Source organism: Manis pentadactyla, chromosome 2, assembly GCF_030020395.1.
Source record: "Manis pentadactyla isolate mManPen7 chromosome 2, mManPen7.hap1, whole genome shotgun sequence".
NCBI classification, from domain to species: Eukaryota; Metazoa; Chordata; class Mammalia; order Pholidota; family Manidae; genus Manis; species Manis pentadactyla.
The window spans coordinates 138180583-138204897 of NC_080020.1; the positions used below are offsets into that span (position 1 = coordinate 138180583).

The 24315-nt window shown below is 44.5% G+C and overlaps 1 long non-coding RNA gene across 5 annotated transcripts in view; it reads left to right on the forward strand.

The window, feature by feature from the left end:
- Positions 1–5400: 5400 nt before the first annotated feature.
- The window catches only part of LOC118929581 (uncharacterized), a 39295-nt gene continuing 20380 nt past the window's right edge, over positions 5401–24315 (forward strand). For 3 of the 5 annotated variants that reach the window (XR_008995519.1, XR_008995518.1, XR_008995517.1), the window contains exons 1-3: positions 5401–5955; positions 18966–19068; positions 20517–20650. This is a non-coding gene — a long non-coding RNA (uncharacterized LOC118929581). The remainder of the gene's footprint in view (positions 5956–18965; positions 19069–20516; positions 20651–24315) is intronic. The other 2 variants (XR_008995521.1, XR_008995520.1) reach the window with 2 other exon arrangements.

The following is a 24315-nucleotide window of genomic DNA, read 5'->3' on the forward strand; positions in this document are numbered from 1 at the left end:
CCAGGCCATCTTTGAACTGGGCACTCCATCAGGAAGCATGGGTTAGATGAGGGCCACACAACACATAAAGGCAGCCACAGCCACAGGAAACCTCATGGTGTGGCTACAGCCCCTGTCACCCTCCTGTTTCAGGTCCTTCCCTGTTCATCAAGCATAGTGGAGGGTGCACGTGTCAGAACTAAGCAGAACAGGTGTTTTAGTCCTTTCAGAAGCCTGCCAGAGGTCAGAGTCCATGTGCATTTGCCCTTTGAGTGACCTGTGTGATCACTTGATCCTCTGAGACCTTAGTTTTCCTGACTTCACAGGTGTTAAAACAGTGCCAGTAGGAAAAAAGAATGAGCAAGCATCTCTTGAGCTTTTGCTGTGTGCCATTTTCTGGACATGGACTTATACAAGGTTGATCATCACAACTGCATGAGGAACAGGGTCAAGGTCATAGTGCTCAGCCAGGTCATGAGCAGATGAGGCTTGGAAACGTCCTGAGCTGATTTTACCCGCTTCCGACTCTAGTACCATTATTCTTTCTACGGCACTAATACTTTTCTAAACTGGTTGGATCCAAGACTCACCAAGCCAGTTTGTTAGAACCCAAATTGTAGGGCCACACTTCTGGGGATTCTGGTGCAGCAGGTCTGGGGCAGGGCTGGGCTTCTGCAGTCTCAACAAGCTCCCAGCTGATGCCAATGTTGCTGGTCTGTGGACAGGCGCAGAGTAACACCGAACTAAGGGAGCCTGGGTGTTGTGGATTCTCAGGCCTTTGCTCTGGCGTGGTGGTCCCTGGTCCATGGTAGGGGTGATCTGCATCCTTAAATCGAGCCTTGGGTGGTTTGTGTGATCAGTCAGGTCTGGGAGCCTCTGTGTTTACTCACAGCCCTGCACTTAGCTAGCACCAGAAGGAAGCTCACAGCTTGAGGTAGTCACTCAGCTGGGGCAGCTGAGTCACCTGAGGGCTGGTAAGCAGCTCAGTTTCCCAGGGTAGGCTCAGCTTCTGCTTTGGGGGGTCTTCGTGGGGCTGGAATTCAGGAAGCAGGATTGTTAACTAGCTCCCAGGTGGTTGTGGCTCGGGGAGTCCCAGGACTAGGCTGTGAACATGACTGTCAAAGTGGTGGGACAGAATGTCTCCTTGAGGAGAGCAATGACAGCATCGTTTACAGGGCTACAGGGTGCAGCTGGGTTCCTGGGGGCTAAGGTTTGGGTGGGTTTAGGTGGCAGTGGGTAAGGCCTGGCAGAGCACCAGGAGGAGGGTTTTGGGCAGAGTTGAGGCTTTAGGATGACTGACTTGTCTCAGTTGGCCCGAGACTTCCCCAGTTTAGCCCTGAAAATCCCTCGTCCTGGGAACCCCCTCAGTCCTGGGCAAGCTCATCCTGTCAGGTGGATGGAGGCATTGTAGCAAAGGGGAAAGGAGCATGGTGCAGGAGAAAGCAGTGGGCTTTGTCCTGTTAGACCTGGGCTCTGATCCCAGGTCTGCCTTCTTACTGCTTGTCCGGCTTTGGATGAGGTAGTCAGCTTCTCCCAGCCTCTGTCTATATCAAAGGCTGTTTTGAGGAATAAATGAGCTGGCATCAGCATTGTCTGAAGCAGCCTGACTGATGGAAAGGTCCAGACACTCAGTCCTGTCTGTACAGGGGGAGGAAGCTGGCAGGGCAGCAGTGGCTGCAGGGGGACTGGGGAGCGTGGATGCGGACAGGGCTTCTGGTGCACTGCATGTGGCTTACAGCCTGTGTCTGATGACAGTCGGTGTTAGCTGGGCTCAGAACTAGTCAGTGCAGAGCCAGGGCTTCAACCCAGGTCTGAGACCACCCCCCCACCCACAGTCTTCTCCTAGCCATTCATTCTGCTTCAGTGAGCCTGGCATAGGGGGTGGGGGCACTGTGACATGTAAAGGGGACACAAAGGTGAATGTGGCCACTGGGCTGTCAGCCACAGGAGGACAGGGCTCTCTGCTCTTTTGCTCATGGTTATGTAGCAAGCACCAATAACATGTCTGGCACACAGTAGGTTCTCAATTAATTGTTAAAGGAACAACCTCAGCCTTTAAGGAGTTAACTTGGGTTCATTTACTCATCAGATAGCTGCTGAACCCCCACTGTGTGTCAGCCCCTGTCCTGAGGACCTGGAATGCAGTGATCGCTAAGACTGTCCTTATGCTCAAGTCTAGGACACAGAGGCTGGGCGGCATACATGTATGTGGTCAGGGCTTGCAGTGGTAGAGGACAAGGGCTGTGGGGTCACCCGAGATGCTAGGACTCTTGGTGTCGTCCCTAGGGGTTCTATGTGGGGCCCTGTCCTCCTGGGGCTGAGTGGCTGATGGATTGCTGTTTGGGCTGACTGAATGCCCATGACCTTCTCTTCCCATGTCTTTTGTGCACTGTGCGGTGGACCCTTGCTCCTTTCCCAGGGGTGTTCTGGGCCTCCTATGTTCTGCTGACCATTCCTGTCCTGCTCTCCTCACGTATGGGTGGCTCAGCTGCTTTGCTGTGCGGCCTGCTCCCTGAGACCTGCCCTCTCTGGCCCTCGCAGGATCCAGCCTATCAGGAAGCAGTGTTTTCTGTCAGGGCAGCTGGCTGTAAGGGGAGCATCCAGCTCAGTGAGGTGACAGTGCTGGTGGTGCCAAGCCAGGGGTCTGCAGTAAATACCACTCCCTTCCTGTTGTCCACTGGGCCAAGGGAGTCCGCTTCTTGGGCTTGGAGGCCTCTGAAAGTGGGTCTCTCAGTCCCTTCACAGCTGCCCACATCCTGTGGTAGCGTCCGCCCCTGCCCCACCACACACACCACTTGTGTCCAGGCTCCCTTCTGCCTGGAGTCTCACTTGGAGAAATTCCTCAAGCCCGGCTCAGACCTCACTTCCTTCTGACACCCTTCTGAGTTTCCTGGTGGCCTGTCCACACCACCAGGCCAGGACCTGTTGAGACTTCTCTCCCTGTAGATCGTACTTTCTGAGGGCAGGGACTGAACTGGGGCTTGGAGTCTACAGTAGATGCTTGTTGACTCGTGTGGGTGTCCGTGTGCCTTATCTGAGTGGAGCTGGCTTCCTGAGAGAGCTGTTCCCAAGCCTTCTGAGGTGGCCTGATAACATCCCTCGCCCTGTTGGAGCCACATCCTGCCTTGCTGAGCTGTGGGAATGGGCCAAACCAACTCCAAGCTAATGGCCTTTAAGTTCCCTTTCCTTTCGTTGACGAGGTTTCTCTAGGGGAAGCGTGTGTATGTGTCTGTGTCGGTCCAGTATACTTGTCTATTCTGCCAGCTCAGTGCAAGTACTGTCTCCTGTTCCCATATTTTACCCTCCCACCCTGTCCTTTCAGCTTCTCCATGTGTATAGACATGATGAGGAGGCTTTGGCATGAAGCCTGGACTTCGGCTACCAAGATTTTCCCAGAATATTGTTTCTGCTAACTTAGTTTGAGCTCCTAAATTTTTGTTGTATGCTGTCTTTTTAAAAAAACTTTGCTGTCATTTATCTACAATTACATGAGGAACATTATGTTCACTAGACTCTCCCTTCACCAAGTCCCCTCACATACCCCATTACAGTCACTGTCCATCAGCATAGTAAGATGCTATAGAATCACTACTTGTCTTCTCTGTGTTGTACAGCCCTCCCCGGTGCCCCCACCTACATTATGTCTGCTAATAGTAATGTCCTCCCTTTTTTTCCCCTTATCCCTCCCTTCCCACCCATCCTCCCCAGTCCCTTTCCCTTTGGTAACTGTTAGCCCATTCTTGGGTTCTGTGAGTACCATCTTTTATTTTACATGGATGCTGCACAGAAAGGGGAGTGTGGGGTTGATGCGCGCACGCTCCGTCGTTGAGGGGTTGGGGGCAGCGCCGAGGGGGGCGGGGTCGCCCGCAAAGGGACGCTGCGCACGCTTGTCCCACCGGCCAGCACCACCCTCTTCCGCTGCCCACCACGCATGCTCGTCCCGCCGGCCAGCACCGCCTACTTCTGGTGCCCGCCGTATTCCCTTCCAACTGTGCAGTCAGATGCTGCAGAAAAGGAAGCTTCCCACCTGAGCCGGCCCGCTGCTCACCAGTGCCTCCCGCTCACACCGTCCCCGCTGGCTGCCTCCCCGCCGCCGCCATGGCCTCCTCCCGCTGATACCGCCGTTGCCCGCCAAAGCCCTGCGCAGCCAGCTGGAGCCCTCCAACAGCTGCCGCCTCCCGCCGGCTCCGGGGACCACCTCGCCAGGGACCCTGCGCCCTCTTCCTCCCAGCGGCAGCTCACCGTAAGCAGCCACCCCCAGGGGGCAGGCAGCGTTGGCTCGGGGAGGGATCGGGCAGGGAAGGAGTCTGCTGCGAGGAGCTGCGGGCTGGGGCACCTCAGCGGCGGGGTCTGCGGCTGGGGGCGGAGTACAACTCACCGTCTGCAGGTGCGCCGTGAGAGGCGGCAGAGGCAGCGGCGGGCGGCGGGGAGCGGGGTCTGCAGTGGGCGGCAGCGTGGACGGGCTGTGCTCCATGGTGGGCCGTGGCGTCTGCAGGGTGGGAGGCGCAGGTGTCTGTGCCCGAGGCGGACCTCCGAGACGGACCTCCGAGGCTGCCGTCGACAGGTGCACAGCCAGAGGCGAGGGCAAGGCGTTGGCGGCGCTGGCAGTGGGAGGGCAGGGCAGCGTCCATGGCTGGCGATGGCGTCTGTTGGGGGCGGCAACTCGTGGTGGTGAGCGACGGTTGGCGGCGGCTGGCCGTGTTAGTTGGTATCTTTTCCGGGGGGCGGAGGGGCAGCAGCATACAGGGACGAAATCTGCCTGCAGCCGACGCCCAGCATGCTCCCCTCGCCATGCAAAGCCAGTAGCCTCCGACGCTACTTCCCTCCACCAAAGCGCAGCCACCCGTCCCGGAGCCCACCTCTCTCCTGTCCCTGCCTGCCGGTGCCTCCCGCTGACACCTGCCCCAGACGCCTGCCACCACCGCCGCCCTCCAATGCCTTCTTCCACTGACGCCGACGTCGCTGCCTTGGCCAACGCTCACGGCCCTGCACTGCCAGACGCCCTCAGACTCGTACTACAGCCAGCAGGGACCCCCTTACCAGGGACCCGGCTCCCTGGTTCCCACGCAGGCCTCGCTGCCTTCCAGCAGCCTCAGGTCATAGTAACCGCCCCCACGTTGGCTTGGCTTTTTTATCAGGGGTTTTGAGGGTGTTGCATGGGCCCTGGGAGGAAAGTGGAAAGCTGTGGGTGGGCATTGGAAAGCCATGGGCAGCACACGCACCTACCCAGCCAAGGTGACTGGGTCTCAGCCGGGAACTCCCCAAGCCTGCCAGCTTCTCTGACTTAGGGTAATGGTTTGGATGTCTGGTCGGTGGGCACGGGGGCATGGCTGCTGCAAGGGTGCATCCGCAGGGCCGGGGGGCCTCCCAAACGGGTCAGCGCAGGAGTCCAGGGAGTGTGTCAAGGTCCTTGCGGCTGGTGAGTGCATCGCTGTGGTGTCAGCTGTCCTCCTTCAAGTGTGTGTGTGTGTGTGGTAGCTCTTGCACATGTGGTGGTGTGTGTGTGTGTTAGAGCACTGTGCGGCCTGGGACAGTGTTTGTGTCTGGGTGCCTGTGCACTAGGAGAGCTTGAGGAAGGCAGCTGGCTTTCCATAACTGCCTAGCAGAGTAGTCAGGTGGGGAGACTGGGGCGGGCTGCTGGGGAGGTTGGCCTCAGCAGGGAGGCCCCTGGAGCATGCATAGTCATAGGTGAGAGCATCCTTCCCCACCCCCTTCCCCCTGCCAGGTTGCCTGCAAATCAGGGCTTCCCCTGTGACCCACTCTCCCTGCTTCCAAAAGGGCATCTGCTAGTTGACTGTCCCTTCTTAGTGGGGAAGCCCAGTGGGTCAGGTTCACCCTCTTAGTGACATTTTTGTTTTTCCTATGAGGTCTCCACGGGGAACAACTTCGTCTCTCTGAAGTCAACTCATGAAAGTTCTACTTGATCCATTTCTGCAAACATCTGCTGTTCCCTACCTCCAGGGTCACACGAGGCAGGTAGGTAATTCCTTTTAGCATCCTTAGCAAGCCACCATTCAGTGCCCTTCCTCATTCCATAGCATGACACAGAGCACAGCTGTTTTCCGAGAAACCTCCTTCCTGCTTTCCACAGTGGCTGCACCAACTTGGAGCCGTTGTCCCACCAGCGTTCCATTGTCTCCACATCCTTGTTGATACCTGTTATTTTTGTCTCTTGGATTTTGGACATTCTGACTGATGTGACGTGACATCTCAGGGTTTAGTCTTGCATTTCTCTGATGATGAGTGATATTGAGCATCTGTTGGCCATCTGCATACCTCCTTGGCAAAAATGTCTTTGAAGTAGGTAAGGGGTGAGAAAATGAGAATATTTGATATCTTGATCTAGGCGATGGTGATGTGTGTACATATGTCAGAATTCATCGAACTTTACGATTTGTACATTTTATTGTATGTATTTTGGTGTAAAGTTTTTTAAGAGCAAAAATTGTGGTCCTTTGACAAGGGTCAGTGTTGGAGAGACACACTGTGTATTCTGGCACTCTGTGGAGGTGAATTCGGGCTGCTCTAATATACATGCATCTGTGGGTGTAGGAATGGGTATTTTCTGTCTTGCAGCCATCTAGGCAGGCTACTCAGTGAAGTGGTCATTCCTGCTTGCTGATGCAACTCAATCTGGTACATGCTATTAGAAAATTCATGGTGAAGTACAGTATAGTTAAAATTTTGTTCCATGGTTCCGTCAAAACAGAGGGTAGCTTTGGGACAGAGAAGGCGAGGAGGCCTGAAGTGCACATAAACCCCTGGCCCCCCTCTCCTTGGTGTTACTTACAGACCCTGATGGGCACCATGAAGCCCAGCGAGAGGGTCAGTTTCCTGTGGTAAATATCAGGTAGCGTCGAGTTCATTCTCCCTCTACGCTTGTGGCTCCCAAGGCCTTAGCCTGAGTTGAAAGGGGCATGCCATGGAAGTATAAAGGACATAAACCTATAATTTAACTTTGACTAAGTTATGTAAATTTTGCTAATACTTCAAAAATTGAGAAAGAGGTTATGATACTGGCTTGACACCATTTTTTGGGGGTTTGATTCCTTGTTTGCTTAAGTTTACAAAGGCAGGCTCCTTAAATGTATGGTAAGGTGGGGAGCAGCTGTGTAATCATTCAAGATTAGTATTAGTTCTACTAGGTGCACCTCTCATTTAGAAGCAAAAGCTTCTCAGGTTATAAAAATTATAATGGCATTTAGTGAAATAAAGGATCCTATGGATGACACAGTATTTCATGTTGTGTAAGCATCTGGGTAATCAGAATAACACTGGTATTCCTGAAAGTCCGAGAAAATGTTGAGGGGAAAAAAATTATATTAACACCCACAAATATAATTGTAAAGTGAATCTTTGCTCATGTAGGGTTGAGGGTATATCCTGAAAATATAGGAAATCAATGTACAAATCCCCCCATAATAGCAAAAACTGCGCCTATGGAAAGCACATAATAAAATGGGCTCTACTACATAGTAAGTATCATGAAGAACAATATCTAATGATGAATTAACTAATACAATACTAGTTAAGCACCCTGCTGTAAACAAGAAAATAAAGCTCAGGGCCCATAATATGGCCAGGGATCATTTTATATTTCTGCCGTGCAGAGTTGCTAATCAACTGAATACTTTCACACCTGTTGGAATTGCAATAATTATAGTGGTGGATGTAAAACAGGCTTGTGTATCAATGTCTATGCCTACTGTAAATATATATGCTCACATAATGAAGCCTAGAAAGCCAATTGACATTATTGCCCAGACTATGCCCATATACCCAAAAGGTTCTTTTTTCCCAGAATAGTAGGTTACAATATGAGAGAGGATTCCAAAGCCAGGAAGGATTAAAATATACACTTAGGGGTGACCAAAAATCAGAATAAGTGTTGATATAAAATTGGACCCCCTCCCCCAGCAGGATCAAAAAATGTATTTAGGTTGCAATCTTTTAAAAGCATAGTAATGCCGGCAGCTAGAACAGGGTAAAGACAGTAGTAGGAGTACGTCTGTAACTAGAACTGATCACACAAATAGTGGAATTTGATATTGGCTTATAGTGGGAGGTTTTATGTTAATAATAGTTGTGATGAAGTTAATAGCCCCTAGAATTGATAAGACAACTGCCAAGTGAGGAGAAAAAATAGTTAAATCCACTGAGGCCCTTGCATGTGCTAAATTTCCTGCTAAGTAATTTATACGGTTCAGCCGGTTCCAGCTCCTGTTTCGACTGTAGAGGATGCTAGGAGAAGAAGAAAGGAGGGAGGGAGGAATCAAAAGCTTATGTTATTTATATGGGGAAATGCTATGTCTTGGGCACTAATTATTAAAGGCATTAGTCAGTTTCCAAAACCCCCAATTATAATAGTATCACCATAAAGAAAATTATTAAAAAGGTGTGCACGGTTACACTTAACATTATAGATGTGGTCACCACCTAAGAGGGTCCCAGGCTGGCCTAGTTCAGCACCACAAGGAGGCTTAGAGCGGGTCCCACTATTCCAGCTCAAGTGCCAAAAAGAAGGTATAATGTGCCGATGTCTTTGTGATTAGTTGAAAATAATCAATGATTGATAACATGGGTAAGGTGACTGAATAAGTATTAGACTGTAAATCTAAATGTAGAGGTCAAGTCCTCTTCTTGCCAAGTCCTGATGTGTTTTACATACTGAATTGCAAATTCAGAGAAGCAGCTTCAATTCTGCCTGGACTTCTCCTGCCACCTTTTTTTTTTTTTTTTTATGGCGGGAGAAGTAGATTGAAGCCAGCTGATTAGGGTTTTTGGCTGTTAACTGAAGTTTCATGGGTTTGTATCCCATCAATCTAGTGAAGATTTAGCTTAATAAAAATGTTTGATTTGCATTCATGTGATGTAGGATAGAGTCTTACAGTCCTTAGGATCAGAAATTAAGTGTTTTATACTTGCTTAGACCTTTGAAGGGTCTTGGTCTGTGTAACCTAAATTTCTAGTTTAGAATTGATATGGTTGGAATTAGTGGACGTAGTATTATGGATAGAATAATTAGGGGTGGAGCTAATTTTTATGTGTTTTGTAGTCTCCAATTGTCACTTTTATGTTGTTGGTTATTGGGAATATTGTTCATGTTGTGGAGTAAGTCAGTGCATATAAAAATTTAAGTTTAGTAGAGCTATCACTGCTATTATTGGTAATATTATGTTGTTTCTGCAGAGTTTTTGAATGTTCATTCATTTAGGTAAAAATCTGGCTAATAGTGGAAGGCCTTCAAGTATAGTTAGGATTGTGAGCATAATGTTTATAATTAGGAGTGTCTTATTTGATAGGTGAGACAAAGATAAGGTTGTTGTCGATGAGTTGGATACTAGCATTATGAATATTGATAGGGTCATTATAATATAAATTAGATTTAGAATAGTAATAGTTGGATTATATGTTATTATTCAACCTATGTGGGCAATTGAGGAGTGAGCTATAATTTTTTGTAATTGTGTTTGGTTTAGACCCACTCAGCCTCCACTTAAAATTGAGAGTGTTGCTGTAGGTATTATCAAGTTTATGTTAACTGTGGGTGAAATTTGACACAGAACTGAGATGGGTGTGATTTTTTGTCATGTTAATATTAGTATGCCCTATGACAGCAGGGTTCCTTGTGCTACTTCTGGAACTCAGAAGTGGAATGGGGCTATTCCCAGTTTTATGGCTATGGCTGTGCTAATGATGATAGATGCCATGATATCATACATTTTCGTAATAGCCCATTGTCCAGAGAATATGAGATTGATAGTGATGGCTAGCATTAGTAATACAGACACAATGGCTTGTACTAGGAAATATTTTGTTGTTGCCTCTATAGCTTGTGGATTTAATTTTTTCGTTAAAATAGGAATCATAGCAAGTGTGTTTATTTCGAGTCCTGGGGGAGACCTGGAGAGAGCCAGCTGGACTGCAGTGCTGGAGGAGATGCGGCAGTGGCAGACGCTGCCCAGGGACGGGAAAGGGGAATTGGAGAGAATTCAGGCGCCCAAGGCCCTGGGTTAGGAGTGGACGCCTGGCCTCACCTGCTTTTCCAGGAACGTGCTGTGGGTCCCTCTCCTGTACAGCAGCAGCTGAATGCTGGTGTTGCTGGGCAGGTCTCTCCCTGGGTACTAGGTGAAACCTCAACCTGGATTGGGGACAGTTCTTGACTCTGATAAGGAAAGAATTCTCGACCAGGTCAAATGTGTGCCAGGAAGAAAGGAATTCATTACAGCAAGAGTAGAAGCAAATGTCAGCCCAGCTGTGCAGGCAGTAGAGAGCAAGGCAGAGCAGAGGGAGAAAAAGAAAGTTCGTTGAATTGCTCTCGGCACAGGGCATATTTCTTGGCAACTCCTGAAGCCAGGGTCACCTGGCATCCGGTGTCCACTTGATCTGCATGGCGTGAGACTTATATCCCTACAATCCCAGAATTTGGGGAGCCCTGGAGCCCTGGATGGAGTGAGATTATGTTCTAAGAACTACTGCTTCCCCAATGGCCTTAAATAAAACAGGGAGAGAGAAAAGGATTGTAAAACTAGAAAGCTGAAGTAGCCAGGTGACAGAGACGTTTACCTCTGGATGTGGAGGTCAGAGGGTTTTTGTCTTGATTAGGTAAAGAGTTCAGATAGAAGTCCAGTTGGCTCTTGCAACAATAAGGTTCATTTACTGTTAGCACACACCCAGATGGGAGTGCAGGTGACCTGAGAGAGGAGGCGCAGTTAAGGGCCTTTTGGGTAGCTGTGGGCGTAAGGCATGCTGCATACAGGTGATTCCTAATTCCTTTGAAGTTTTGTCTTAAGACTAGGGTTATTCAGGGGACTATGTTGATCCAGATCTCAGCATTTTTTATCCCCCTAGGTTCATGTACACTTTGGAGGTCGATCTCCATCCTGGTTACAAGGTTCCTTAATTGATAGAGGGGGTGGAAGAAGCAGAACAGCATGTAGATGAAGTTAAAGTATAGAGTGGGCTTTTTTCAGGCTGAGTATATTTCACAGTGGCATGACCCTCGTGCCATTTCCCTGCTCTGTCTCACTGCGAATGCACAGAGTGGATTGAGAAGGTGTCTCAAAAACTTCTGCACTTTTGTTTGACAGTCAAAACTTCCTAGTAACATCCAACTAGTTCTCATCTTCATCACCAGAGGCAGCAGTGAACAGGTAACATGGGTGCTGTCACTCAGAAGTGGGACCTGGTGCTTAGACATTCTTTGTGCTCCAGTGTAGTCAGAGCAGCAGAAAGTCTACTCATACTCAGGAAATCAAAATTCTAGATTTGGGAAATTTCCCCCCAGCTACACCCAATCGTGCTGCCTTGCAAGTGCTCAGACAGCCAGGAAGCATCTCTGGCGGAAGTGGAGCTTGTGCTGCCCCATTTGACATGGCGACGGGGAGTCACTGGGCCACCTCCTCTTCCCTGTTGGGTTTTTCCAATCTGAACCCTGAGAGGAGTGGAGCCCCTCGCGTTGCAAAGCTGAGCACACACGGTAGCTGTTCAGCTGCTCTGACTCCAGGATTTTGTTCTTCACAGGCCCCTGTGTGTCAGGCTGGGTGGTGAGGTGACAGCTGAGGCTGGGGTGGTGGAGAGCGGCTGACAGGAAAACAGACTCCTGAAGCCCTTTCTCCCATCTCTCTGCCCCATGTCCCTGGGGAGGAGGGCCTCCTCGGCCTTGGCATATTCCAGAAGCCTTCACTTTATCCTCCTGAAAGGGATCGTCTTTGGTGCAGATCAATGTCACAAGTAGGAAGGAAATTATGGTGGGAGTGGGAGTTCTGTGCCTCCTCTCGGGGAGAGAGAGGTCCCTGCAGGCATTATGGGTATGTGGGGACACCTGTTGTGATACAATGATTGATAAGAAGTAAATATTTGGTAATTCTGATGACCAAAATAATTTCCTAGGTATTTTTGCTCCTCATCCAGTTCCTGAAAATCCTTCTGAGCCATAACTGTCCAATGGGTGTCTTGTTAGATTAATGCAGAGGCTTTGGGGCCCTATCCCAGGGTAGAGGCTGGTTGCCAGGGGCACCAAGCTTGTGATTAGAGGATGGGAACTCTCGGCCCTCAGCCCCCAGGGAAGAGGAAAGGGATGAGGGCTGGAGGTTGAATCAGAAACGGCCTGTGATTCAGTCAGTCATGACTCTGCAGTGAAGCCCTCACAAAACGCTATGAGAAGAGCACATCTCTCTCTCATCTCCTGCTTCTCTGTCGGACCTTCCATGCTTGGGGAACCAGGTTACCTGCACAGGCCACCATGCCAGGCCCCAAGCCCCGGGAGGATAGAAGCTCTTTTATTTGGGACCTAGCCATATGTGTGTGTTCATCCGGCTGTTGTGTCCTTTATGGTACTCTTTGTTAAACTGGTAAACGTGAGTGTTCTCCTGAGCTTCTGAGGCACCCTAGCAATTTGGTCAGACCTAAGGGGGAGGTTGTTGGAACCCCCAATCTTAGCCTGTAGGTGGGAAGCACAGGCTAATTGCACCGGGCTTGCAACCGGGTTCTGGAGCTGGGGTGGAGGGCAGTCTTGAGGATAGAAACCTTACCCTGGGGAATCTGGTGCTGTCTCCAGGCAGATAGCCTCAGAATTGAGTTCTCAGATACCCTGCTGGTGTTTGAGAATTGCTTGGTGTTGTATGCATTGGAAGCAGGTCTGGTATCCTGAAAGGAGTTACACTGCTGTGTATGAAAAAGAATGCTGGGTCATATGATACCGCTATTAATATTTTGAGGAACCTCCACACTGTTTTCCATAGTAGCTGCACCAATTTACATGGTCACCAACAGTGCCCAGGGTTCCCTTTTATCCATATCCTCATCAATGCTTGTTATTTCTTGTGTTTTTGGTACTAGCCATTCTGACTGGTATGAGGTGACAGCTCGTTGTGATTTTTTTTTTGTTACCATTAATGTACAATTACACGAGCAACATTATGGTTACTAGACTCTCCCCCAATATCAAGTCCCCACCCCATACCCCATTACAGTCACTGTCCATCAGTGTAGTAAGATGCTATGGAATCACAACTTGTCTTCTCTGTGTTGTACTGCCTTCCTTGTGCTGCCACCCCCCACCCAACACACATACATTATATGTGCTAATTGTAATGCCCCCTTTTCCCCTTTCTCCCTCCCTTCCCACCCATCCTCCCTAGTCCCTTTCCCTTTGGTAACTGTTAGTCCATTCTTGGGTTCTGTGAGTCTGCTGCTGTTTTGTTCCTTCAGTTTTTGCTTTGTTCTTATACTCCACAGATGAGTGAAATCACTTGGTACTTGTCTTTCTCCACATGGCTTATTTTACTGAGCATAATACTCTCTAGCTCCATCCATGTTGTTACAAATGGTACAGTTTGTTTTCTTCTTGTGGCTGAATAATATTCCATTGTGTATATGTACCACCTCTTCTTTATCCATTCATCTATTGATGAACATTTCCATTTCTTGGCTATTGTAAATAGTGCTGCAATAAACATATGGGTGCATATGTCTGTTTCAAACTGGGCTCCTGCATTCTCAGGGTAAATTCCTAAGAGTGAAATTCCTGGGTCAAATGGTATTTCTATTTTTAGTTTTTTGCAGAAACTCCACACTACTTTCCCCAATGGTTGAACTAATTTACATTCCCACCAGCAATGAAAGGGTTCCTCTTTCTCCACATCCTCGCCAACATTTGTTATTGTCTGTCTTTTGGATGTTGGCCATCCTGACTGGTGTGAGGTGATACCTCATTGTCGTTTTAATTTGCATTTCTCTGATGATTAGCTATGTGGAGCATCTTTTCATGTGCCTGTTGGCCATCTGAGTTTCTTCTTTGGAGAAGTGTGTGTTCAGATCCTCCACCCATTTTTTAATTTGATTATTTGCGTTTTGTTTGTTGAGGTGTGTGAGCTCTTTTTATATTTTGGATGTCAACCCTTTATTGGATCTGTCATTTATGAATATATTCTCCCATACTGTCGGATGCCTTTTTGTTCTATTGATAGTGTCCTTTGCTGTACAGAAGCTTTTCAGCTTGATATAGTCCCACTTGTTCATTTCTGCTTTTGTTTCCCTTGCCCGAGGAGATGCATTCAGGAAAAAGTTGCTCATGTTTATATTCAAGAGATTTTTGCCTATGTTTTCTTTTCAAAAGTTCTGTTCTTTCATGCCTTTAGGTATTTAATCAATTTTGAATCAAGTTTTGTGCATGATGTTAGACAGTGATGCAATACCAGTCTCCTGCAATTAGCTCTCTGGTTTTCCCAGCACCATTTATTGAAGAGACTGTCTTTTCCCCATTGTATATTCTTGCCTCTTTTGTCATGTTTTAACTGACCATATACGTGTGGGTTTATTTCTTAGTTATCTGTTCAGTTCATTGATTCATGTATTTGTTCTTGTGTCAGAACCATACTGTTTAATTCACTGCAGCTTTGTAGTATAGCTCTTTACCCCCAGCATTGTTCTTCATTGTCAAGATTTCCTTGTCTCTTCAGGGTCTTTTCAGGTTATGTATAGATTTTAGGATTCTTTGCTCTAGTTGAGTGAAAAATGCCATTGGTTTTTTGATAGGGATTGCATTGAATCTATGGGTTGCTTTGGATAATATGGCCATTTTAACAATATTCATTCATCCTGTCCAGGAGCACGGGATAGCTTTCCATTTATTTGTGTCTTCCTCAGTTTCTTTCATCAGTGTCTTAGAGTTTTGAGAGTACAGGTCTTTATCTGCCTTGGTTGAATTTTATTCCCAGTGGTTTTATTCTTTTTGAGACAATGATAAATGGGATTCTTTCCTAAATCTCTTTCTGTTAGTTCATTTGTATGTGTAAATGCGGCAGACTTTTGTGCATTGGTTTTGTTTGCTGTGACTTTTACTGAGTTCATTTATTAATTCTAGTAGTTTTTTGATGCAGTGTTTAGGGTTTTCTCTATACAGTATCATGTCACCTGCAAATAGGGGAAATTTGACTTCTTCCTTACCAACTTGGATGCCTTTTACTTGTCTGGTTGCTGTGGCTAGGACTTTCAGGACTATGTTTAATAAAAGTGGTGACAGTGGGCATTCTTGTCTTGTTCCTGATCTTAGAGGAAAAGCTTTCAGCTTTTTGCCATTCAGTGTGATGGCAGCTGTGAATTTGTCATATATGGCCTTTGTTATGTTGATGTATGTTCCCTCTATACACACTTTGTTGAGTTTTTAGCATAAAAGCATGTTGGGTTTTGTGATCCTTTTTAGTACCTATTGTGATGACGATAGTTTTTTTTTTTTTAGACTCACTAAATGAGCTTTATTTCATTGATAGTTATTAAAATTTCTGATCTTATTTTTCAAGAATAATAGATTTATAGGAAAAATACATCAGGCTTAACTAATTAGCAAAAATATATTTGCATTTGTCCACAAATTCTATAAAGTCAAGAAATATAAGACAAGATTCAATCAAATTACCATCATTGTGCACATTTGTCCTTTTTTTTTTCCATTTGATTTTTATACTTGATTTATATGTGAATCCCACATTTCTCCCTTATTATTATTATTATTATTTTTTAATAAAATGCTGAAGTGGTAGGTACATGCAAGATAAAGGTACATAACAATTTAGTGCTGTAAGAGGGCAAATGTAGACGATCAGGTCTGTGCCTATAGACTAAGTATTAATCCAAGCTAGACAAGGGCAACAAAACATCCACGGATGCAGAAGATTTCTCTCAAAACAGGGGGGGGTGAGGTTCTAAGCCTCCCCTCTGCTGCTCCCCAATTTCTCTCCTGATGGTCCCCCTGCGACTGTGCTTGTTTTAGGTTGTTCCTCCCTTGAGGAATCTTACCCGTCTCTGGCTAACCAGTCATCTTCCGGGGCCATACAGGGAAATGTAAAGTTGGTAAGTGAGAGAGAAGCAATATTCTTTGAAAAGGTTAGCTTTTTACTTCTTTGCAGATTTATGCCCTGTGGCTTCTATGCCCAGCATTTGTCTTGAGGTATCTTTACCACTTGGAAGAATTATGATACTCGGTAAGTTTCGATATGAGGCACTAATTCTATTTAAGGGTTGTAATTAGGAAGGAAGAAGAAAAGCTATAGAAGTAGCAGATGGAAGAAAACATGGGAAGATTGATTATTTCTTTGACATATCTTCTTGTAGAGTAACATAAGCATGTATAGGTTTTAAACTACTAATTAAATTGCGCACATGCATTAACATAATAGGAATACAGCTACATAACAAAAGCAGACCTACAATTACCAGCCATATCCAGTGAAACCAAGAAAACCAGTTGGGCACCTTAGGCATTTCTGAAACTTATCAATGATATGATGGATGTTGTCTAACTGAATTTGAATAGTTTGAGAAAAATCAGACAAATTAAAACAACCCATTCCTGGGGACTGTTCACATCCCATATGTTCTTTTAACAGTAGATAGTCTATAGTCGCACGATTTTGGAGCACTGCAACTTGCACTTCTCCTAATTCTTGGTTGAGTTCCGACAGTATAGATCAGTCAAATTTGTTGTTTTACTATATGCACAGGCCAGCTTAGATATCTCCTTCTTCATTCCAATGGCAAGTCCAGGAACCGGTGGGATGAATGCAGCTACAACTGCAGCAGCGCCAGGATCTTTGTTGAAGTTTTTTGATGTTCATCTTCTGGAATGGCTCTTCCAGAGGATGTTGATGTTGGAAGTTCTTCTTCATATCGTATCTTAATTCGTTTTCTGTGTAGCCAAATTAGGCTTTGATCCTCTGTATAAACACAAACAAACCCTTTGCCCACACTTTGATATGCCCTTTATACCATTGTGAAGAACCTAGTGGAGATCACCACACAGGAACTGCTTTTTTTTTTTTTTTTTTAAAGAGAAAGGAATATTATCAGAAAAATGTACTTCCATAGCTGATCATTTGACACCCTTTGAAAGATCAAAATTAAGGATATGTAAAGCATGCATTAATCGTTGATTTGCAGTTAGTTTTATCCTATCAGGGAGTAATCCCCCTTTTCTTTTTCTTTTTTTTTTTTTTTTTTGTTATCATTAATCTACATTTACATGAAGAATATTATGTTTACTAGGCTCTCCCCTATACCAGGTCCCCCCTATAAACCCCTTTACAGTCACTGTCCATCAGCATAGCAAATGCTGTAGAATCACTACTTGCCTTCTCTGTGTTGTACAGCCCTCCCTTTTCTCCTACCCCCCCATGCATGCTAATCTTAATACTCCCCTTCTTCTTCTCCCCCCTTATCCCTCCCTACCCACCCATCCTCCCCAGTCCCTTTCCCTTTGGTACCTGTTAGTCCATTTTTGGGTTCTGTGATTCCGCTGCTGTTTTGTTTCTTCAGTTTTTCCTTTGTTCTTATACTCCACAGATGAGTGAAATCATTTGGTATTTCTCTTTCTCTGTTTGGCTTATTTCACTGAGCATAATACCCTCTAGTTCCATCCATGTTGTTGCAAATGGTATCATTTGTTTTCTTCTTATGGCTGAGTAATATTCCATTGTGTATATGTACCGCATCTTCTTTATCCATTCATCTACTGATGGACACTTAGGTTGCTTCCAATTCTTGGCTATTGTAAATAGTGCTGCGATAAACATAGGTGTTGGGAGCGAGCCTGTGGACTTTGGGCAATGCCAGTTGTGTGGGTCTTGGGACAACAGCAATCATTTCTGCAGTATCCTGGAGGGAGCGGAGCTGCTCTCCTAGCCAAACAAGTGTAGGTCTTGCGGTCAAGTTGCTAGGCAGTGTTTCCTCCTCTGTTCTTTCCACTGGCCTTCTGGTCCTGCCAACACCCTGCTTCTCGGAACGCCTGCTGCCCCAGGGGAAAGCCCCACCCTTAAACCTCCCTCCTAAGGGACCCCACCCACAAGATGGCGAACTCCCTGCTTCTCTTCCGGGTCCTCCGCTCCTTCTGGCGCCAGCTGAGGCTCAATCACCCCTCTGCACCTTCCCGCCGGCGCCACCTAAGGCCCAATCACCTTCTGACCCACCCCTTCCTCGCTACCTGTATAAATTGAGCCTGCAAACAATAAACTGCGTCAGCTTGATCAGACATCCTGTCTTGCTGTCCGTTCTTTGTGTCTCTTGCCCCTTCATTCTCTCCTCCAGGTCGTCGACCCCCATTGACTGTCCTGTGGGTCGGGACACATAGGGGTGCATGTGATGACGATAGTTTTTATCCTTCCTTTTGTTAATGTGGTGTGTCACATTGATTTGCAGATATTTCACCATCTTTGCATCCCTGGAATAAATCCTACTTGTTCTTGGTTAATGAGTCTTGTAATGTATTTTTTAATTCAGTTTGCTGCTAGTTTTTTTGAGGATTTTCACAAATGTGTTCACCAAGGATGGTGGTGTCTGGTGTTCCTTTTTTGTACTGTTTTTCTTGGATTTGGTATTGGGGTGTTGCTGACCTAATAAAATGGCATGAAGTTTTCCTTTGTTTTCAAGGTTTAGAAGTAGTTTGAGAAAAGTAAATATTAACTGTACTTTAAATGTTTGGTGGAAGTAATTTTGAAACCATCTGGTCCTTGACTCTGTAAGGAGTGTTTTTTTTTTTTTTGATTATCAGTGCAGTTCATTACTGTCAATCTGTCAGTGGAGATTTTCTATTTCTTCTGGTTCAGTTTTGGAATATTGTGCATTTCTAGGAGCTTACCTTTTATCCTGTGTTTCCCAATTTGATGTCGTGATATTTTTTATAACAGCCTCTTGCAGTCCTTTGTGTTTCTGTTGTGTCAGTTGTGACTTCTCTTTCATTTCTGACTTGAGTTGTCTGTATTCATTTACATATGGCCATTCTTTTGCCTCATCTCCATTTGTTGATGGTGGTGAATTCTAAATAAGACAATGGAAGAATAAAGACTAAACGCTCTATTTTCTTTATGGAAGTGCTTTCATTTCTTGGGCCAGGTTCAAGTTTCTGTAATTGTTGGGTCCATTTGTGAACTTCTGTTCTATTTCAATTATTAGTGTGTTTTTATTTATTTATTTATTTATATTTTATTAATCAGGGGAAAAGAAGTGCAATTTATAGTGTGGCTTGACATTTAAATCAGAAGTTTCGTCTCAACACACCTGCCCAATAGAAGGGTGAATGACCTGTGGAAACCTCTGGTAGGTGTTTGTTCTAGACATCAACATCAAGGAAGCTGGGTTTTTAAGTGGAGGGTGTCAAGTACACATTTGGTTTTGACTGGTACAACAGATGATTAGAACTAGTTGGGTTTTAGGGGTTTGAAAATATTCAGGCTAATGAAGACAGGTTTACAGATCAGGGTAATACTGCAGAATGGAAAAACAATTTGTTCACTTAATCTAGTGCAGTTTTATAACTATCTAATCTGTAAGTTGCTTGCCTCCTGAAATTGGAGTAACATGCTTGGCAAGTCTGTTATCCACTTGCAGCCAGGAGGATCCTTGTTGGAGCACAGATAACAAACAGGGCAACTAATAAGAAGTGTTCTGTTATTTTTTTTCTAGAAGTTTAGTAGTCAGTTTGATGATTTTTTAATAGCAAGACAAAATCTCTTCTCAGTCATCTTCTGGATCCATTAGGATGAAATTGCTGCTTTGGGCAATTACCATGAAGTCTCAGTCAAGGGCTGTCAAGTTCTGTTTCTTCAGTGGTTTCTATCAGGGTAGAGAAGGTGTCAGTGCTTTTGTGGTTAGGAGACTTGTTTTGGGTCACTCTGATGCCGGGGTTCTTGTTCACGGAGCCGAAGAATGAGCTTCATAAACACTCAAGGTAGGAGAGCAAGGTATAGGCTTTTATTTAGAGATAAAGCGAAATGACAGAGCTCCTGGCTCACACCAGAAGGGGACAAGAGAGCCCCTGTGTCTATTCATTTTAAATATTATGCTCCTTTAATTATTGTAACTGTGCAATTAAGCTTGAAATTTTAATGTTTGAGTTCAACTTTTTCTTTATCATTGTTGCAGAGATGAACAGGTATTCAAATGAGTTGTCAATTCCTGCAAGATAGTGTGGTAAGGTTATTGGGATTACTTGAGGTCTCTAAGTCAATTTGAGGAAAATAGACATCTTAGTAATGGAATTTTGATCATGGACAGTATATCTCAGTTGTTTAGTTTTTTCTTTCATTGCTCTCAAAAATGTTTCACATGTTTTCCCCCAGAGATCTACAAGTATTTTGCTGCATTTATATTTGAGCATTTGTATTTTTGCATTTTTAATTTTTGGTGGATATAAATTATACTGTTTCTTACATATTCCAATCATATGTTAATGGTTGACTGAAGATCAGAAATTTTTATGCTCACTTTGAACTTAAGTTTATGGTATATGTGTAAAATCCCATCTGGGCACAGAATGGGCTCCATTTCTGTTTGAACTTAATCATATATTTTCACTGAATAATCCATATATTGAATTTGAACCCTTTACCAGGACTTTTAAGAAGGGACCCAACCATCAATAGTGATTATGTTTGAGCTATGGGATGCCTGAACCTGCCTTTTCTGTCACGCATTGAGCACGTGTGCTCCTCCCGTGCACTCTGGTACCTTTGTTAGAGTGAAGACTTGAGCTTTTCTATCTGCAGGACCCAGGAGGCTGGGCTGCAACTTTGGGATGACTTGGAGCCCAGTCCACCAGGAGGAAAATGCTTCCCGTAAGGGGTCCTGACACCTGCAGAGGGGGCTTTGCCATGATTTCTTCTGGTTATTTCTGTAAGGAGTGAGTATGGAACCTGCCATTTTCTATCATATTCCTTAATGCTTTCTTTATTAAATTCTCATATAGTTTTGTAACTTTTTTTTACATGTGTTGTATAAAATTTCTTAGAAAGGTAAATAGGGCTGGTGTTATCTATACAATAAAACTGTTATGAAAGACCAGAATTAGATTATATAATAACTCCAGGGTCTGGGGAGTAGTGTGTGCCCAGAAGGCATAATATTTTGTGAATTTAAAATGTTTTATGGAAGCAGATCAAGTGAGGAATGAGCCAGCTCTTAGAGCTTTGTGCCCTTCTGTGAATCATCTTTAAAGATCTGACCCTGTAATAATTAATGTGCAATATTTGTCATTCACTGAGGGTTTCTAAGGATTAACTTTGTATTATTCTGTATCATTTTGATTCAGGATTGTTTTGGTAAAGAAATCCCTATTCAGCCTCATGTACAGTCATAAAATTCATATCAAGAAATGGGACCAGCCAGTCTTCCCTGCAACCTGAGGCAAAGAGAGAAAAGTCACATCCTAATAAGTCCCTTCACTCACCTGTATTGTTACTTTTCCAACATTAAAGTAATTGAGATCCACTGAAAAGTGGAAGTTTTAAGTACATTAAAATTCAGAACATTATTTTGAGTTCTGCTATTTTATTAATGCCAGACCAGAATTTAGTATGCTTTGATGTTCCTAGCTTTCAAAAAGCTAACTTATCAATATGTCAATATCCCCTGTAGCTTGTCATTTCAAACGGGATTATCATTGTGCTTGATGATTTCTCCTGAATTAGTGTTGAACATAATTTTTAAAAATTATCTTCATCCACTAATATGTTCTTTGCCAGACCTCTGTGTGAATGTATTTGTTAAAACATACATAAATGAATCAAGGCAACATCTGTCTATTTTGATACACGATTAGAGTGAGCAAATTTCATGAATCAGTTTTAGAAGATCAAAATATGATATCTTCTCTCTTCATGCCATCTACTGCAAGCTGCTTAAAACCATCTAAGGTGAAGTTGTTACCAAATGAAACTAAGCTGTTTCCACTCAGCCAACATACAGCAAAGCCAAACACTGACATGAGCAGTGAAACCAAACCCTGACATTGGGATGTGGTGAAAGAAGATGGGTGTTCCCCAAGCAAGGAGAATGGATAGCTAAAGCTTAAAGTCCTGCACTCACTATTGCCTTATAAGCAAGGGCTTTTAAAGGTTATGGGAAAGGATTGCAGGATGTGTGATGAGCTTGTGGCATTGTTCTGACAGGTCTGTGGTGAGGTGATGGGACTGTTTCAGGAGTGTTAGCTGTCAGCCTTCTGGCTCCACTGAGGCTGGAGTCCACGTGCTCATTGTCAGGAGGTGGCATGTCTGGTGTGGCCTAAATTCCTGCAAAACAAGTCAAGGGATACCTGAGTCAAGAATCTGTCCATGGCCTTGAGGGGGAAATCAGAGTCCTGGGCCATTTTAGTTTGCTTTACCTTGGTTTGCAAACTCCCATTTTCTTTAATCTTAACTTATACATTCTGATTCCCGTACTGTGAGTCATAATTGATGGACCCAGTCTTCTGTATCAGTGAGATGTCTGAGGGCCTTTATCAGATGGGAAATGCCTGCACAGTTACAAAACATCTTTAGGACTGAAATCACTGTAACGCTTAAGAGCCAAAACATTGGCTGCTTTTTCTAAATGAGATGCATTTATGGAAAACAAATTTTCTCAGGTTCCAAGTAGAAAGTCTGAAGGTACTTTACTTTTGTGTATCTTGGTTTCTGAGATGACAGTGAGATGTTTCTAATCTCCTTCCTTTTTTATGTGCTTCCTTCTTGTAATAATGGAAAATTCAAGTTTCTCTTTAGCATGCTCATTCCTTTACTTTTTGGTCTATTTTGAGCTTCAGAAAAAAATGTACATAAACCTTGCTTTAGCTTTACATTCCTCTAATATACTTTCTACCTAATATGTTTTTATTGGTAAGCTAGACGGCAGGCATTTTAATAAGCATGAGGAATTACATATTGTCCTGGTTTTTCACTAGAGCTGTTTTTTAACCATTTGCTTATGATTCATATGATCATCTCATCATGATCCATTGCATTAAATTTGAGAGTGTATCTGTGCCAGCGTGCTTGTGAGTTTAGCACTGTGTATTTTATGTGTTACAACTCCTGAGGAAGCTTTCTTAATTACTTAAGGAATCTAAAATTTTCTGGACTATTAACATGGGTTTTGTTTTAGTTTCTTATAACTATTGTATAGAATCTTTATTTTACAAGGCTGTCTATGTCTATAAAACCTATAGCATGCTGTAGGTTTTACTTCTTCTGAATTGTTTTCATGGAGGAAGCCTGACACAGATTCACACACAGGGGAAGTAGGTGTACATTCAGGGGATTGTCTGCTTGAATTGTGGAAAGTATGACCATGGAATTCAGATGCTTTTTACCAATGCTTCTATTAATTCTCATAATGGTTAATTTCCTATCACATTGGAATAATTGAAATTCTCTTAAATATTTAAAGAGTGTATGTATTATGTCTCACAATGTAATATTTCAAGTTCACATATTTATACTAAAACCAGAAATATTTTCAATTTACTGTTTTTAATTTTCAAATTCATAAAGTATATCCATGTGCCTTATTAAAGTTTTACATTCATACAACATACTTCCAAATTTATATCCTCTCATTATTTTTTAAAAAATGAGTGAACTAATAATCATGCTGCTTGATTAAATTGTCAGTTTTCAGGAGAGTCTTAAAATTGTCAGGAGACACCTAAAATTTATTTCCAGTCACTTCAAATATCATTCCACATTGCTAATTTGCATACAATTTTATAATGATTTTGCATCAAGATTTGGATTCAGCATAGTGGATATTCTCCTTTGATATTCCATATATTAACTTTTGAGTCATGTTAACCTGTGTCAAAGTGCACCAATTACATGTAGTCCCCTACAGCAGCACAAAGGGGTTAGTCTCTTCATCACATAGCCCACATACCTCTGCACCATAAATTCCCCGCAAGGTCACGTTGCTCCTTCCTGCCGCTTACACGGTAATTTGTCCTAAGAGAATCCCACCTCAACAGAGCCAGAGTGGTGATTCTAGCTCTCCAGTCCCCTCTCTTCATGTTGCTGGGTCATACCTGCAGGGACAGACTCAGAGCAGCACCATGCAGAAAAGCAAAATGACAGCTGAGACCCCAGCTTCCGTCCTCTGTCGGACTTGTGGAGAGGACAGGGTGCAGTGGTTCGGGGGCTCCATGAGCCTTAACGGGAGGAGGGGCGATAAGAGGGAATGCCCTTGTCCCTGTCCTGTGCCCTGTGGCAAGGGTTAGAGAGTTTTCATAGTAGCCAGGTGAGGAAAGGCATCATGATAGAAAAAGGGGTTTAAAGTTCTCAGTGTTTCCCCAGGCTCCACAAATTATCCATCACACTGGAGGTACAATAACATTAATACAATACTCATGTACTGCCTTCTAAATGTTGAGTTTCTTACAAGGTTGACTAGCTTTAGCTTTACAACTTGGTTCATCTGGGGTAAATCAAGCTCTTCATCTGTAACATATTTTGCCGTCAGATAGGCTTAATGGCTTAGTGTGAACACAGTCATTTAGAAGAGTGTTTTCAGATAATTTCAGACTTTCAGAAAACCTGC